Source organism: Salvelinus alpinus, chromosome 15 (assembly GCF_045679555.1).
Source record: "Salvelinus alpinus chromosome 15, SLU_Salpinus.1, whole genome shotgun sequence".
NCBI classification, from domain to species: Eukaryota; Metazoa; Chordata; class Actinopteri; order Salmoniformes; family Salmonidae; genus Salvelinus; species Salvelinus alpinus.
Window position 1 is genome coordinate 41,306,819 of NC_092100.1, and position 16,668 is coordinate 41,323,486.

General features: G+C 42.8%; 1 protein-coding gene across 4 annotated transcripts in view; it reads left to right on the forward strand.

The window, feature by feature from the left end:
- The first annotated feature begins 272 nt into the window (after positions 1-272).
- The window catches only part of LOC139540096 (ras association domain-containing protein 7-like), a 59,660-nt gene continuing 43,264 nt past the window's right edge, over positions 273-16,668 (forward strand). For 2 of the 4 annotated variants that reach the window (XM_071343659.1, XM_071343655.1), the window contains exons 1-2: positions 273-729; positions 5,054-5,165. The gene's annotated coding sequence lies outside the window, so the exon portion shown is untranslated. Of the gene's footprint in view, positions 730-5,032; positions 5,166-16,668 lie in introns of all 4 variants that reach the window. The other 2 variants (XM_071343656.1, XM_071343657.1) reach the window with 2 other exon arrangements.

Genomic DNA, 16,668 nt, shown 5'->3' on the forward strand with positions numbered 1-16,668 from the left:
TATTTTCCCACCCTCCTAATAGTTAGGCCTAAGGTTTGGATTGGGGGAATGGGGTATGCTGGCCTGTGGTTAATGGCAACTTCTGCCTCGAGCACAGTGAGGCTGTAGGGGTGTTAGCAGGTCAAAGGGCGTAATGGCAGGCAGGGAGTTAAAGTTTGAGCTGGACTAGAATCTGCTCCCCCCCTTGAGCAGGGAGGAGGAGGAAAATGGGGACAGGACTTGGTCTGGTGGCCTCTTCAGTGTCTGGCCCCCTTTTGACTTCCATTCCATCCCCCTTTCTTTCTCTCTGTTTCTCTCTGTCTGTTTTTGGATTATTCTCTCTCTGTCTCTCTCTCTTCCTCTGTCTTTTTCATCAAATCTTCCCTGTCTCTTTTCTTATTTTCTCTCTCTCTCTCGCACCCTCTATCTCTGTGTTTTTTTGTGTTAAGGGAACTGCAGTCATGTGACTTTTTTGTCTCAACACAATCGGCAGTGTTTGTCATTGGTCGATTTCTTTGAAAGAGCATTGGTCTCCAGGGCGACAGAGAATGGCGGAACCACTTTACTTTTCTCTCCTGCTCCCACCCCTCCCCTCCACATCGCGCTGAGTGTGTGGGGGGCTCTTATTCACTCCACTGGATCAGGTAGCAGTGTAACACACTCTCACAGTGACAGGGCTGTTTCTCTCTCTTGCTCTTCTTTCACACCACCACAGAGACCCAGACAAACGGTTGAAGTCTACTAAAAAAAGTGAGTAGTTGTTGGGTTTTTGTCCCATGTTTTGCAAGTTTGCTCTGTGTCTTTTTCTGTTGGCTGTCTTTGTCAAGCTGTTGCTTTCAGAGTGTTTTAATTCATGTGAAGTAATAGACGTTGATGTCGTTCTAAGGCAGATTGTGACAAAAAACAATTGATAAAATCAGTCTGCAATTGAACTTTCTTTTTGTTTGCTTATGTGGCATTCACATTGTCTTCTGGCAATTGACTGATGAAAAATGCTCTTACCAGTAGCTTATCTATTAAAGACGTTACCATGGTAACGACAAGAGCAGAGCAATCACTTGAGTGTCTAAAGGTGAATGCAGGTCTAACATTGGCACAAATGTCTTGTCTTCATACCAGGTGAGGGTACATTTTTCAAAGCTTTCATGTAGGCTATTTACATTCTGAACATCTTTTAGGAGTCATAGAGTTATGTTGTTATTATTGCATGCTGACTAATAATCAATGAGTATGATTCATTTTCTGGCTAGATTGATGGTGGATTTCCTTTCCATGGGAAATTAAAATTGACAGGTAATTTTGGTGTAAAGCTGCATTAGCCCTAAACATGGACCTTACAGTTAGTTGTCTTAATTTCAGTGAAAGTCTATGGAAAGATTTTGTATTTAAACTGATGGCGTGACATTTGTGTCTGTGGTCTCAAGATTTGTGTTCTTAAAATCATTGGGTCTTATTGGTCGTGCAGTAGAGAAAGCTGCGATCTGGAGACTGCAGCTGTGAGCTGTCTGTGTTCCTCTGGCCTTGTCCCGACACAATCTTTGGGCTGTGTCTGTGAATTAGGCCACTTTGTCACATTTTGGCATGGCAACCGCCTTCAAGTGTTGTCCTCTTTTGGCTGCCCTGCTCCGGCTCCACCAACCCTATGTTTGGTATCCGTGACAACGCCAGAAGCAGAGCTCTCGGCCACTCCCACAGGTGCACTCTGTCTAATGGCCAGAGGATCTACTGTTACACACACACACACACACTGCTCGGTTGACCTGGCTGTCCTGTGATACTTGACCTGCGCAGATCAGTCAGTTATCAGTTCCTACACAATAGAGCAGACATACCAGGTTCATTTCAGCATCTCTTTAGCCAGGGGAGACCAGTCAGGGGAGAGGTTATCTCTCATACTCAGAGCTGGGTTGCTGATATGAGAGACTGTATTACTTGTCTGTGTCTTGTATGGGAAGGCTAATGTACGGGAGGCAGACTGGCTGGATCTAGACAGGGAGGCTAATGTACCGGAGGCAGACTAGCTGGACAGTTTGGGAAACAGCTGTTCTGTGACGAGTGAATAATTGTTTATCTACTCAGGATTTTAAGTGTGTTTGTTTGTGTGTGTGCGCCCCCATGAGTGTGAGTGTGTGTGTGCTCACAGGAAGCTGTGGTGGAGTGTGTCATGGCTTTATCTATCCGTAGACATTAATACTTGACTAAGAGGAAACGGGGATTGGGCCGCGTTGTTGCTCCCTGCTGCATGGTGCTTTGTATGATGTCACCGCTGGTGGTGTTAGGCAAAGCAGTGTTTCTGTAGATTCTTTAGGCTACTAGATTATTTTTATGCCAGGTTCTGATGAGCCCTTTTGCAGTAGCACTCTCATGAATATGAGACGTACGGCATATTGTGAGGATGATATCTATAAAATAAATGTGCAGTAGAACAATACAAGTCCATTATGTGCGAGGAGACAGTGTCGTGTTCCCCAGGCAGGCGGTTGTGTGCAGAGGGAAGGGGAGGGTGAGGGTGGGACGTACACTGACTCAACCAGCCAGCCCACTGCACACACAGCAAGATGAATCGTTTGATCCACGGAAGAGAAAGAGAAGTGGAGTGAAAGCCATTGAGACGTATTGTTCTAACAATAGATAGCCCTTTCCCCAAACATCAGAGAGAGCGAGAGAGAGAGAGAGAGAATGGCACAGAGACAGACAGACAGACAGACAGACAGACAGACAGACAGACAGACAGACAGACAGACAGACAGACAGACAGACAGACAGACAGACAGACAGACAGACAGACAGACAGACAGACAGACAGACAGACAGACAGACAGACAGACAGACAGACAGACAGACAGACAGACAGACAGACAGACAGACAGACAGACAGACAGACAGACAGACAGACAGACAGACAGACAGACAGACAGACAGACAGACAGACAGACAGACAGACAGACAGACAGACAGACAGACAGACAGACAGACAGACAGACAGAAATCGAGAAAGAAAGAAAGAAAGAAATCGAGAAAGACAGGGAGAGGGAGAACCAGACAGAGACAGGGCGTCAGTGCCTGCATTAAGGGACCTCACACACTCTCTGTTAGGCTTACTCTGTGTTTTTGTTCACCACTGACCTCTGACCTCTAATCACCTGACTGGTCCATTTGCCCTAACCGGGAGTTCATGCCCTTCCACTACCAAAGCACATGCCCCCCCACATGTGGATCTGTCTTTTTCAGCCATCTATTTCCTGTGTTTGAGGGTTACAAAATCCACTTGTCACTTAAATCTGGCTGGATTGATTGCTTTCTTTTTATTCCTACGACTCTTTCATACTCTTGCTTGTGTTGCTTTTTCTGCTGAAATGTTTGTAATGACCTGTCATACACACCCTGTTAATGGCTGAAATGGGCTGAATGGAATACATTATCTTTCCGTTGCATCTATAAGAATGCTAAAGCTTGGTCAAGGATTTAACGCATTGTCTTGACACTTAGATGAAAAGAAAGGTTCCCTTTATTTTGATGAGTGTTAATTTTTTTGTGGACTTGAAAAAGTAATAATTCAATACAGTTGAAGTGTTTACAAATTAGATGCGCTGAAATGAAACCACCCCTGTAAATGAACACTTGGATTATAGTTATATTATGTCTGATCTCGCAAACAATGTAAAGTATGTATATATAGGTGTAATCTAGAGCCAAGCCTGTTGATTTTTAATCTGAGGGTATCCTGCTATTGACACACGTTGAATTTTGCAACAACAACCGTAATTAATGAGGCAGTCTATCAGGTGAGTGCAGTAAGTCTAGACAGAGCAGGTGAGTGCAGTAGGTCTAGACAGAGCAGGTGAGTGCAGTAGGTCTAGACAGAGCAGGTGAGTGCAGTAGGTCTAGACAGAGCAGGTGAGTGCAGTAGGTCTAGACAGAGCAGGTGAGTGCAGTAGGTCTAGACAGAGCAGGTGAGTGTAGTAGGTCTAGACAGAGCAGGTGAGTGCAGTAGGTCTAGACAGAGCAGGTGAGTGCAGTAGGTCTAGACAGAGCAGGTGAGTGCAGTAGGTCTAGACAGAGCAGGTGAGTGCAGTAGGTCTAGACAGAGCAGCTGAGTGCAGTAGGTCTAGACAGAGCAGGTGAGTGCAGTAGGTCTAGACAGAGCAGGTGAGTGCAGTAGGTCTAGACAGAGCAGGTGAGTGCAGTAGGTCTAGACAGAGCAGGTGAGTGCAGTAGGTCTAGACAGAGCAGGTGAGTGCAGTAGGTCTAGACAGAGCAGGTGAGTGCAGTAGGTCTAGACAGAGCAGGTGAGTGCAGTAGGTCTAGACAGAGCAGGTGAGTGCAGTAGGTCTAGACAGAGCAGGTGAGTGCAGTAGGTCTAGATAGAGCAGGTGAGTGCAGTAGGTCTAGACAGAGCAGGTGAGTGCAGTAGGTGCAGCCCTGTTCCACCCCTTTATATTAATTAATTCATATATGCAAATATACCCAGTATATTTATGCAAATGAGGCACATATAATTTTCTTTATTTTAACACAAAATATTTAAAATATCCTGATACCATTAGAAAATGTATATATAAGCGCATTCTTAGACAATAAAAGTGAAATTTTTCAATACATTGAATGCCTGAATTGTTAACCAAAATCACTGAACTCGATTCATTATTTGCCTGTGCCAATAAAATGTTTCATGTGCTATAATATAATATCTGACAGATTTTTTAAAAATGTAAAAAGTTTACCTCTGTCTCTCTCTCTGTTTCTTTGTCTGTCTGACTGTTTCTCTCTGTCTCTGCCTACTCTGTTCATCTCTCTCTCTCTGTCTCTCTATATGTGTGTGTGTGTGTGTGTTTATTTGATCATCTGTCTGTCCATCTCTGTCTGTTTATCCATCTTTCTCTTTCTCTCTCTCCCTCACTTGCTTGTCTTTCTGTTTATCTCTCTGTCTGGCCTGGCGGTTTGTTATCCCACCCACCCCCACCACTATAACTCCCACAATGCAGAGGAGCTGAGGGTTGGGGCTTGGGGTCAGTGTGTGATTTGAGCGTACTGTTGACTTAAACCCTGACAGGCTTTTGTGTTCCACACTGAGGTGCTCCATGCATGACTGAGAGAGAGAGAGAGCCCTTCCCTGCACTGGCTGTGGGATGACACCGAACTGGTCTAGACTGGATGACAGCAGAGGAAGAGATACAGGCTACCAGGTTCGCTTCTCTCTTTCCTATTGTTGACCTGGTATATGAAACGTTTTAATGCACAGACAAGACAATGGCCTGTTGTAGTAGTACAGATGAAATGAGGTGGGATTATTATTAGGGATGCACGATATATCGGTGAACATATCGGAATCGGACGATATTATCTAAAAATGCCAACATCGGTATCGACCCGATGTCTAGTTTAACGCCGATGTTAAAAACCGATGTCAAAGCTATCGTGCATGCCTATATAATGTAGGTACATGACGTAATAACGCCACGTAAAATTTTGCGCTACACGTGCAACACAGCATTCCTAACCTAGCCCACACAATGTCTGCTGTGTGGATAGAGCAGTCAACAAGTCGAGCAGTCATTTAAAAGAGTAAGAACATTTCAGCGAGACAACTCAAAGGCGAGATCATGGAATTCATTGCCCTTGTAAATCAACCATTCTCTGTCGTGGGTGATGTTGGCTTTCGCCGACTGGTCGAGCACCAGTACACACTACCAAGTGCACTGTTTTTCAGATGTTGCACTACCGGAGTTACACAGTAATAGCGTCACTGCTATTAGCTTCACGACATACATACTATGGAACGCCGTATGGGTCATTGCATGTCAAAAAAGATACAGTAACACTGTCTAAGCTGTACAAAAAAGTCTGCAAACAAGCAAACACCGGCCACAAACGATGTGTTTACAATACCGCGTTGGTAATAAAGCATTATTTGTTCGACCTCAACTTCTGGGGTAGCTAGCTTTAGTTTGGTACCTAGCTATCACCAATACAACCAGCCTGAACACAATGACCAGTAGAAACTGCAGTTATTTTCATTATTCTTAGCAATGATTTAGGAACGAAAATAAATAACTAGCCAGCTACTTAACCCTGTTGCCCAAAGTGAACGTTATAAGCAGCCAGCTAGCTTCATCTGGCTAGTGAGACTCGACCGGATCGGGATATGTGTTGTGAAGCTAGCCACAATAAGGATTAGGCACAATAGTGGAATTTGCGGTTTGCCTTCAAAGTAAAAGTATGTCATTGACAGTGATGCAAATGAATACAAATATTATAATTATTTTATTTTGAAGGCTAACCGCAAAGTCCACTATTGTGGCTAATCCTTATTGTGGCTAGCTTCACATAGATGGGTCCGACCACCATTAATCAAATAAGAACTGTCTTATAAATTAGGGTTATTTTAGATGATGACACCTAGCTATATACAGTAGTTAGCTCTAGCTAACTATATAGCTACTGAAACAGATTATGTCATGTTATTTGACCCAAACGGAGTTCCATAGAAATCCTGGTTGAGAATGAACTGACTGAACAAATGAACAACAAAACAGCACAGCAAGTAAGTGAAAGAAATATGTTTTGATTATGTTTTACTGGTAATGGGGACATACAGTTAAAGTCGGAAGTTTACATACACTTAGGTTGGAGTCATTAAAACTAGTTTTTCAACCACTCCACAAATTTCTTGTTAACAAACTGTAGTTTTGGCAAGTCTGTTAGGACATCTACTTTGTGCATGACACAAGTAATTTTTCCAACAATTGTTTACAGACAGATTATTTCACTTATAATTCACTATCACAATTCCAGTGGGTCAGAAGTTTACATACACAAAGTTGACTGTGCCTTTAAACAGCTTGGAAAATTCCAGAAAATTATGTCATGGCTTTATAAGCTTCTGATAGGTTAACTTCTCACGAGTCACAAACCCGGATCCGGGATCCCCCCATCAAAAAAGCTGACTAGCATAGCCTAGCCTAACGCGACAGGGATATCATATAATATAATTTTCATGAAATCACAAGTCCAAGACACCAAATGAAAGATAAACATCTTGTGAATCCAGCCATCATTTCCGATTTTTAAAATGTTTTACAGCGAAAACACAATATGTATTTCTATTAGCTAACCACGATAGCAAAAGACTCAACCGCATATTTTCACCATTTTTTTACCGCATAGGTAGCTATCACAAATTCGACCAAATAAAGATATAAATAGTCACTAACCAAGAAACAACTTCATCAGATGACAGTCTTATAACAGATTTATTGTATAGCATATGTTTTGTTCGAAAAATGTGCATATTTCAGGTATAAATCATAGTTTTACATTGCAGCCACCATCACAAATCTCACCAAAGCAGCTAGAATAACTACAGAGACCAACGTGAAATACCTAAATACTCATCATAAAACATTTATGAAAAATACATGGTGTACAGCAAATGAAAGACAAACATCTTGTGAATCCAGCCAATATTTCAGATTTTTTAAGTGTTTTACAGCGAAAACACAATATAGCATTATATTAGCTTACTACAATAGCCAACCACACAACCGCATTCATTCAACGCAAAGGTAGCGATAGCGAAAAAAACAGCAAAAGATATACATTTATTCACTAACCTTCACAATCTTCATCAGATGACAGTCCTATAACATCATATTACACAATACATATATGGTTTGTTCGAAAATGTGCATATTTAGCGGTAAAAATCGTGGTTTTACAATGTGAATACGTAGTCAAAATGCAAAGAAATTGTCCGGAGAAATCTTGGAGAGGCACCTAATCTAATCAAATAACTAATCATAAACTTTACTAAAAAATACATGTTGGACAGCAAATGAAGGATACACTAGTTCTTAATGCAACCGCTGTGTTAGATTTTTTTAAATAACTTTAGTACGACATACAGCTTACGTTATAGCGAGACAGCGCCCAAAATCAGGGCGGAAAATACGACTACACATTTTCGACAGAAATACGAAATAACATCATAAATGGTTCCTACTTTTGATGAGCTTCCATCAGAATGTTGTACAAGTTGTCCTTTGTCCAGAATAATCGTTGTTTGGTTATAGAATGTCCTCTTCACCTGTCGAATTAGCAACCAAAGCTAGCCATGTGGCGCAGGAGTGTCCAACTTCACCATAACGCAAAGAAAAGAAAATGCCGAAAATCGCAATAAACTGATATAAACTGATATAACTCGGTTTAAAATAACTACTTTATGATGTTATGATGTTTTTAACACATATATCAAATAAAATCAGAGCCGGAGATATCTAACGTCTTTACCGAAAGCTTTTCAGAACGCAATCCAGGGGTCCTTCCCGCGCCTTGCTGAACAAAGGATTCTCGGGGTCATGTCATTCCAAGAGCTCTCATTTGACCTCAGATCAAGCTATACACCCCATTCCACCTCTCACTGCCTCGTGACATCTAGTGGAAGGCGTATGAAGTGCATGTAGATCCATAGATTTCAGGCAAATTAATAGGATGGCCCTGGAACAGAGCCTCGATTTCAGATTTTTCACTTCCTGACAGGAAGTTTGCTGCAAAATGAGTTCTGTTTTACTCACAGATATAATTCAAACGGTTTTAGAAATTTGAGCATTTGAGTCAATTGGATGTGTACCTGTAGATGTATTTCAAGCCTACCTTCAAACTCAGTGCCTCTTTGCTTGACATCATTGGAAAATCAAAAGCCCTCAGAAAAAAATTGTAGACCTCCACAAGTCTGGTTCATCCTTGGGAGCAAAACGCCTGAAGGTACCACGTTCATCTGTTCAAACAATAGTACGCAAGTATAAACACCATGGGACCACGCAGCCGTCATACCGCTCAGGAAGGAGACGCATTCTGTCTCCTAGAGATGAACGTACTTTGCTGCGAAAAGTGCAAATCAATCCCAGAAAAACAGCAAAGGACCTTGTGAAGATGCTGGAGGAAACAGGTACAAATGTATCTATATCCACAGTAAAACGAGTCCTATATTGACATAACCTGAAAGGCCGCTCAGCAAGGAAGAAGCTACTGCTCCAAAACCGCCATAATAAAGCCAGACTAAGGTTTGCAACTGGACATGGGGACTATGATTGTACTTTTTGGAGAAATGTCCTCTGGTCTGATGAAACAAAAATAGAACCGTTTGGCCATAATGACCATTATTATGTTTGGAGGGAAAAGTGGGAGGCTTGCAAGCCGAAGAACACCATCCCAACCGTGAAGCACGGGGGTGGCAGCATCATGTTGTGGGGGTGCTTTGCTGCAGGAGGGCCTTGTGCACTTCACAAAGTAGATGGCATCATGAGGTAGGAAATTATGTGGATATATTGAAGCAACATCTCAAGACATCAGTCAGGAAGTTAAAGCTTGGTCGCAAATGGGTCTTCCAAAGGAACAATGCATACTTCCAAAGTTGTGGCAAAATGGCTTAAGGACAACAAAGTCAAGGTATTGGAGTGGTCATCACAAAGCCCTGACCTTAATCCTATAGAAAATGTGTGGGCAGAACTGAAAAAGCGTGTGCGAGCAAGGAGGCCTACAAACCTGACTCAGTTACACCAGCTCTGTCAGGAGGAATGGGCCAAAATTCACCCAACTTATTGTTGGAAGCTTGTGGAAGGCTACCCGAAACGTTTGACCCAAGTTAAACAATTTAAAGGCAATACTACCAAATACTAATTGAGTGTATGTAAACTTCTGAACCACTGGAATGTGATGAAATAAATAAATACATAATTCTCTCTACTATTATTCTGACATTTCACATTCTTAAAATAAAGTGGTGATCCTAACTGACCTAAGACAGGGAATTTTGACTAGGATTAAATGTCAGAAATTGTGAAAAACTGAGTTTAAATGTATTTGGCTAAGGTGCATGTAAACTTCCGACTTCAACTGTATGTAAATGCCAATAAAATAACTTTTTGGTTAGTGTGGTGTGTGTAACCTTTTTTTAACTAGGCAAGTCAGTTAAGAACAAATTCTTATTTACAATGATGGCCCGGATGACGCTGGGCCAATTGTGCGCCGCCCTATAGGACTCCCAATCATGGCCAGATGTGATACAGCCTGATTTCGAACCAACAACTGTTGTGACACCTCTTGCACTGAGATGCAGTGCCTTAGACCACTGCGTCTGTTAACTATTTAACTGTACTAGAATGCTTAAAAGGCCGCTAAAATTTTAAATATCGGTTATCAAAATCGGTATCCTTTTTTTTACAAGGAAAATATCGGATATCGGAATGGGCCAAAAATGTTATATCGATGCATCACTAATTATTACGATTTCCTAATGAGATCATAAAGATAGACTTACATTATTCCCTGATTGAGCCAGGTTTCAGGGCATTGAGCCAGGTTTCAAGGCATTGAGCCAGGTTTCAGGGCATTGAGCCAGGTTTCAAGGCATTGAGCCAGGTTTCAGGGCATTGAGCCAGGTTTCAAGGCATTGAGCCAGGTTTCAAGGCATTGAGCCAGGTTTCAGGGCATTGAGCCAGGTTTCAAGGCATTGAGCCAGGTTTCAAGGCATTGAGCCAGGTTTCAAGGCATTGAGCCAGGTTTCAAGGCATTGAGGCAGGTTTCAAGGCATTGAGCCAGGTTTCAAGGCATTGAGCCAGGTTTCAAGGCATTGAGCCAGGTTTCAAGGCATTGAGCCAGGTTTCAAGGCATTGAGCCAGGTTTCAAGGCATTGAGCCAGGTTTCAGGGCATTGAGCCAGGTTTCAGGGCATTGAGCCAGGTTTCAAGGCATTGAGCCAGGTTTCAGGGCATTGAGCCAGGTTTCAGGGCATTGAGCCAGGTTTCAGGGCATTGAGCCAGGTTTCAAGGCATTGAGCCAGGTTTCAAGGCATTGAGCCAGGTTTCAGGGCATTGAGCCAGGTTTCAGGGCATTGAGCCAGGTTTCAGGGCATTGAGCCAGGTTTCAGGGCATTGAGCCAGGTTTCAAGGCGTTGAGCCAGGTTTCAGGGCATTGAGCCAGGTTTCAGGGCATTGAGCCAGGTTTCAGGGCATTGAGCCAGGTTTCAGGGCATTGAGCCAGGTTTCAAGGCATTGAGCCAGGTTTCAGGGCATTGAGCCAGGTTTCAGGGCATTGAGCCAGGTTTCAGGGCATTGAGCCAGGTTTCAGGGCATTGAGCCAGGTTTCAAGGCATTGAGCCAGGTTTCAGGGCATTGAGCCAGGTTTCAAGGCATTGCGCCAGGTTTCAGGGCATTGAGCCAGGTTTCAGGGCATTGAGCCAGGTTTCAGGGCATTGAGCCAGGTTTCAGGGCATTGAGCCAGGTTTCAGGGCATTGAGCCAGGTTTCAGGGCATTGAGCCAGGTTTCAGGGCATTGAGCCAGGTTTTCTGCCTATAATTAAGAGTAAACCATGCAAAGACCTAAGAGAAAGCCATCCAGCCCATCTTAATGATACACTGAGCAGAGCTACAATGCAGGAGCAATAGTTTGACACTGACCATAATGATAGCTCTGCTAGGAAGGAAAAACAAAACATTACTATTACCTTGGTCTTACTTACCCTGAACACAAAATCTATGTCAACAAAAGTTCAAAACTCAGAGTGTGTCATTGCTATCCTGGGATGGCTTCAATTGGACAAACAATGAAGCAAACATTGGAAAAAAGGAAAAACAATATCAATATTCTTATTGGACTGTAGTCCCTTTTAGGTTTAATGTTTTTTCTCATGTTTGCTCCTATTGAACATGACCCTGCCTGATTCTACTTCTTGTTTGTTTTAAAGACCTGTCCGACTGGGCACAGACGTCCGTTCAACGTCCAGTTTTGATTTACGTTTGGTTGAGTTGTCAACTAACGTGAATACACAGTGAAATCAACAAACATTTTCACCATGTCATTGGATTTTGGTTAAAAGTTGGGTGAAAAAAAGACGACATGCCCTGACGTTGATGACTTTTTTCAAATCCAATTAATTTCCATCGTTGATTTTTGGGGGTTGGAATGATGTGGAAACAATGATGATTCAACCAGTTTTTGACCAGTGCGGTGTCTATCTGTCCTGTTCCCACCTGTTGAATGAGGTTTTCTGGGAAACGGGGGAACAAGAGAGGGAGGTCTAATCTCTGAAGAGGGGGAGGGGAGACAGTTGAGCCTTAGACAATGCTATTCAAGACTGATGCAGAACAGCCAACAAAAAAAAAACTCAGCCCACTACCCTCCGCAGGACCTAATTGAGAGAGTCCCAGGAAAGACCGGTCTATTTATCATTCTCAAATCAAATGTTATTGGTTGCGTACACATATTTAGCAGATGTTATCGAGGGTGTAGCTAAATGCTTGTGTTCCTAGCTCCAACAGTGCAGTAATACCTAACAATACAGAAGATACAAATAAAGGAATTAAGAAATATAGAAATATTAGAATGAGCAATGGGCAATATATGACTAGAAAAGGTGTGCACAGCAGTACTTATATAGGATGATCCTTGTCTAGAATACAGTATATACAATACATATGAAGTGGGTAAAACAGTATGTAAACATTATTAAAGTGACCAGTGTTCAATGACTATGTACATAGGGCAGCATTGTCTAAGGTGCAGGGTTGAGTACCGGGTGGTAGCCGGCTAGTAACCGTGGCTAAAGTTTAGGGCAGGGTACTGGGCAGAGGCCGGCTAAAATACTTGAAAGTACTACTTAAGTAGTTTTTGGGGGTATCTGTACTTTACTTTTACATTACTACATTCCTAAAGAAAATTATGTACTTTTTACTCCATACGTTTTTCCTGACACGCAAAAGTACATTTTGAATGTTTGGCAGGACAGGAAAATGGTCTAATTCACACACTTATCAAGAAAACATCCCTGGTCATCCCTACAGCCTCTGATCTGGTGGGCTCCCTAAACACATGCTTTGTTTGTAAATGATGTCTGAGTGTTGGACTGTGCCCCTGGTTATCCGTCAATAAAAAATATAAAAAATTAAAATGGTGCTGTCTGGTTTTAGAAATGATTTATTATTTTACTTTTGATACTTAAGTATATTTTAGGAATTCCATTTACTTTTGATACTTAAGTATATTTAAAACCAAATACTTTTCGCCTTTTACTAAAGTAGGATTTTACTGGGTGACTCACTTTTACTTGAGTCATTTTCTATTACGGTATCTTTACTTTTACTCAAGTATGACAATTGGGTAATTGTTCTACCACTGGCTAGTGGTGACTATTTAAGAGTCTGATGGCCTGGAGATAGAAGCTGTTTTTCAGTCTCGGTCCCAGCTTTGATGCACCTGTACTGTCTCTGCCTTCTTGATGGTTGCTGGGTGAACAGGCAGTGGCTCGGGTGGCTGAAGTTCTTGATGATTTTCTTGGTGTTCCTGTGACACCGGGTGTGACACCGGGTGTGACACCGGGTACTGTAGATGTCTTGGAGGGCAGGCAGTGTGCTCCTGGTGATGAGTTGTGCTTTCTTCAGCCTCCTGAGTTTGAAGAGGTACTGTTGCGCCTTCTTCACCACACTGTCTGTGTGGATAGACCATTTCAAGTTGTCAGTGATGTGCAAGCCGAGGAACTTGAAGCTTTTCACCCTCTCCACTGCAGCCCCGTCGATGTGGATGGGGCGTGCTCTCTCTGCTGTCTCCTGAAGTCCACAATCAGCTCCTTCACAGAACCCAGTTGCACAGGGCTGGGTTCAGACCCAGGGCCCCGAGCTTATTGATGAGCTTGGAGAGCAATAAGGTGTTGACGGCTGAGCTGTAGTCGATGAACAGCATTCTTACATGGGTCATCCTCTTGTCCAGATGGGATTGGGCAGTGTGCAGTGGGATGGCAATTCCGTCATCCTTGGATCTGTTGGGGTGGTATAGAAATTGTAGTGGGTCTAGGATGTCGGGTAAGGTGGAGGTGATATGATCCTTAAAACGTCTTTCGGATCATTGGGACGCCAGCGTCCCACCTCGACAACATCCGGTGAAATTGCAGAGCGTGAAATTCAAAAAAACAAAAGTAGTAATATTAAACATTCATAAAAATACAAGTGTTGTACAAAATTCTTTAGCTTAGAATCTTGGTAATCGAACCACTTTGTCCGATTTACAATAGGCTTATGGCGAAAGCATAGCATTTGATCGTCTGAGGACAGCTCCTCAGCCACTTCCTGCATTAACATCATCAAATCAAATCAAGTTTATTTTATATAGCCCTTCGTACATCAGCTAATATCTCGAAGTGCTGTACAGAAACCCAGCCTAAAACCCCAAACAGCAAGCAATGCAGGTGTAGAAACATGAATTCATAACCTGCACAGGTGTCACAAAACTCAAAAATAGTGATCAAATAAATCACTTACCTCTGAAGATCTTCATCTTTTTGCAATCCAAAGGGTCCCAGTTACACAATGAATGGTCGTTTTGTTCGATAAAGTCCTTCTTTATATCCCAGAAATTTCCGTTTATTTGGTGCGTTTGATTCAGAAATACACCTGTTCCAACTCGCCCAAGATGCCTACAAAGGAATCTAAAAAGTTACCTGTAAACTTCGTCCAAACAATTCAAACAACGTTTCTAATCCAACCTCAGGTACCCTAATATGTAAATAATCTATCAAATTTAAGACAGAATAAACTGTGTTCAATACCGGAGAAAAAGAACGAGGAGCGCGCACTCATTCACGCGTGCCAAAAGACTAGAGTCCTTCTGAGGGATACTTAGAAAGAATACGAATACTTCTTCATTTTTCAAAAAACAAGCATGAACCAATTTCTAAAGACTGTTGACTTCTAGTGGAAGCCATGGGAACTGCAATCTGGGTCCTAATTATTAGACTTTCCCATAGAAAAGCATTGAAAAGGCCAATGACCTCAACAACAAAAAAATCCTGGATGGATTGTCCTCGGGGTTTCGCCTGCCAAATCAGTTCTGTTATACTCACAGACCTTATTTTAACAGTTTTCAAAACTTTAAGAGTGTTTTCTATCCAATACTACCATGCATATGCATATCCTAGCTTCTGGGCCTGAGTAACAGGTAGTTTACTTTGGGCACCTCAGTCATCCAAACTTCCGAATACTGCCCCCTAGCCTTAAAAAGTTAACTAGCCTCTCAATGCACTTCATGATGACAAAAGTGAGTGCTACGGGGCGATAGTCATTTATTTCAGTTACTTTTGCTTTTTTGGGTACAGGAACAATGATGACATATTGAAGCAAGTGACAACAGACTGGGATAGGGAGAGATTGAAAAAGTCCGTAAACACCTCAGCCAGCTGGTCTGTACATGTTCTGAGGACGTGGCTATGGATGCCGTCTGGCGATCCGGGTTGTGGATTTAGGAATGCTCTCTAAGTCTTTTGTGTGCTGGGACTGAACAGTGAGAGGGAGGAAATGTATCTGTATTGGGTTTGAATGCGAAGATTAAGCTTTTTTAGACCTCATCTGTTCTTGCTTTCTTTTTGCTGGATGCAAACTGGAGGGATGGAGAAGGGGGGTGGGGTGTTGAATGTCATAGAAAGTAGGGTTGGTTGAGGGGGAGGGATGGGGTGATGGAAAAGGGAGGTATAGAGAGTGGAAGGCACCCTCAGGAATGCCTGGAAGGTGACAGTGAAATCTCCAAGCCTTCAGACGGTTCATTACATCACAGGGCCCACAACTAACCCAACTTGCCCTGTCCAGTTGGCTCTGTTTGACTTTTGGGATTTCCCAACTAGGTTGGCCCTAATCGTTAGGAAAAAGACTGACTTCTTGAAATTGTCCCTTTAAAAAGTTACTTCCCTCTGACACCTTCTGCTTTTCTCACCCTGGCCACTAGCAGCTGAACCTCTAGGGTACTCTCCCTTTACTCTCATTCCAGTCAGAAATGGGCTACTGTGTGTTTGTGTGAGAGAGAATTACAGGCAGGATCTGTTGTGAATCTCAGCTCTTAAATGTGTCAAAAGCTTGTGTCTCAGATGTGAGCAAACTCTGAGGGATTCTATAGTTCAGGCTGAAGTAAAAAGCTGGGCCTAGCCTCATCTAAATGGTATTACATTTGGGACACGGGCTATTGCAAGAAAAACCTAGACCAATCCTTTTGCATTTTAGTGTCAATGTGTCTGTGTTTGTGAATGTGTTTAGCTAAAGATGGTTATGAATCATATCAGGTTAGTCTGTAAATTAGTCTAATGCTCAGTCTGTCTGTTGATTTCAACACAACAAAATCTAATTGGTCTGGCATGGTTCCAAACCCAGCCTAAGTAGCTTAGCAGAACATGACACGCACACACACACACGGTCTCTAAGGTGCAGGGTTGAGTACTGGGTGGTAGCCGGCTAGTAACAGGGACTAAAGTTCAGGGCAGGGTACTGGCGACTATTTGACAGCCTGATGGCCTGGAGATAGAAGTTGTTTTTCAGTCTCCCGGTTCCAGCGTTGATTTACCTCTATTGTCTCTGCCTACAAGATGGTAGAAGGGTGAACAGGCCATGGCTCAGGTGGCTGAGGTCCTTGATGATCTTCTTGTAACACCGGGTGCTGTACAATAGATGTCCTGGATGGCAGGACGTATGTGTGTGTTCCCAACCCAAATTGGCAGGTTTGCCCTGCACTCTCTGGGAGAGGCTCCCTCACTGTTTAAACACACACTCACATTTACATACATACACACACACACACACACACACACACACACACACACACACACACACACACACACACACACACACACACACACACACACACACACACACACACACAC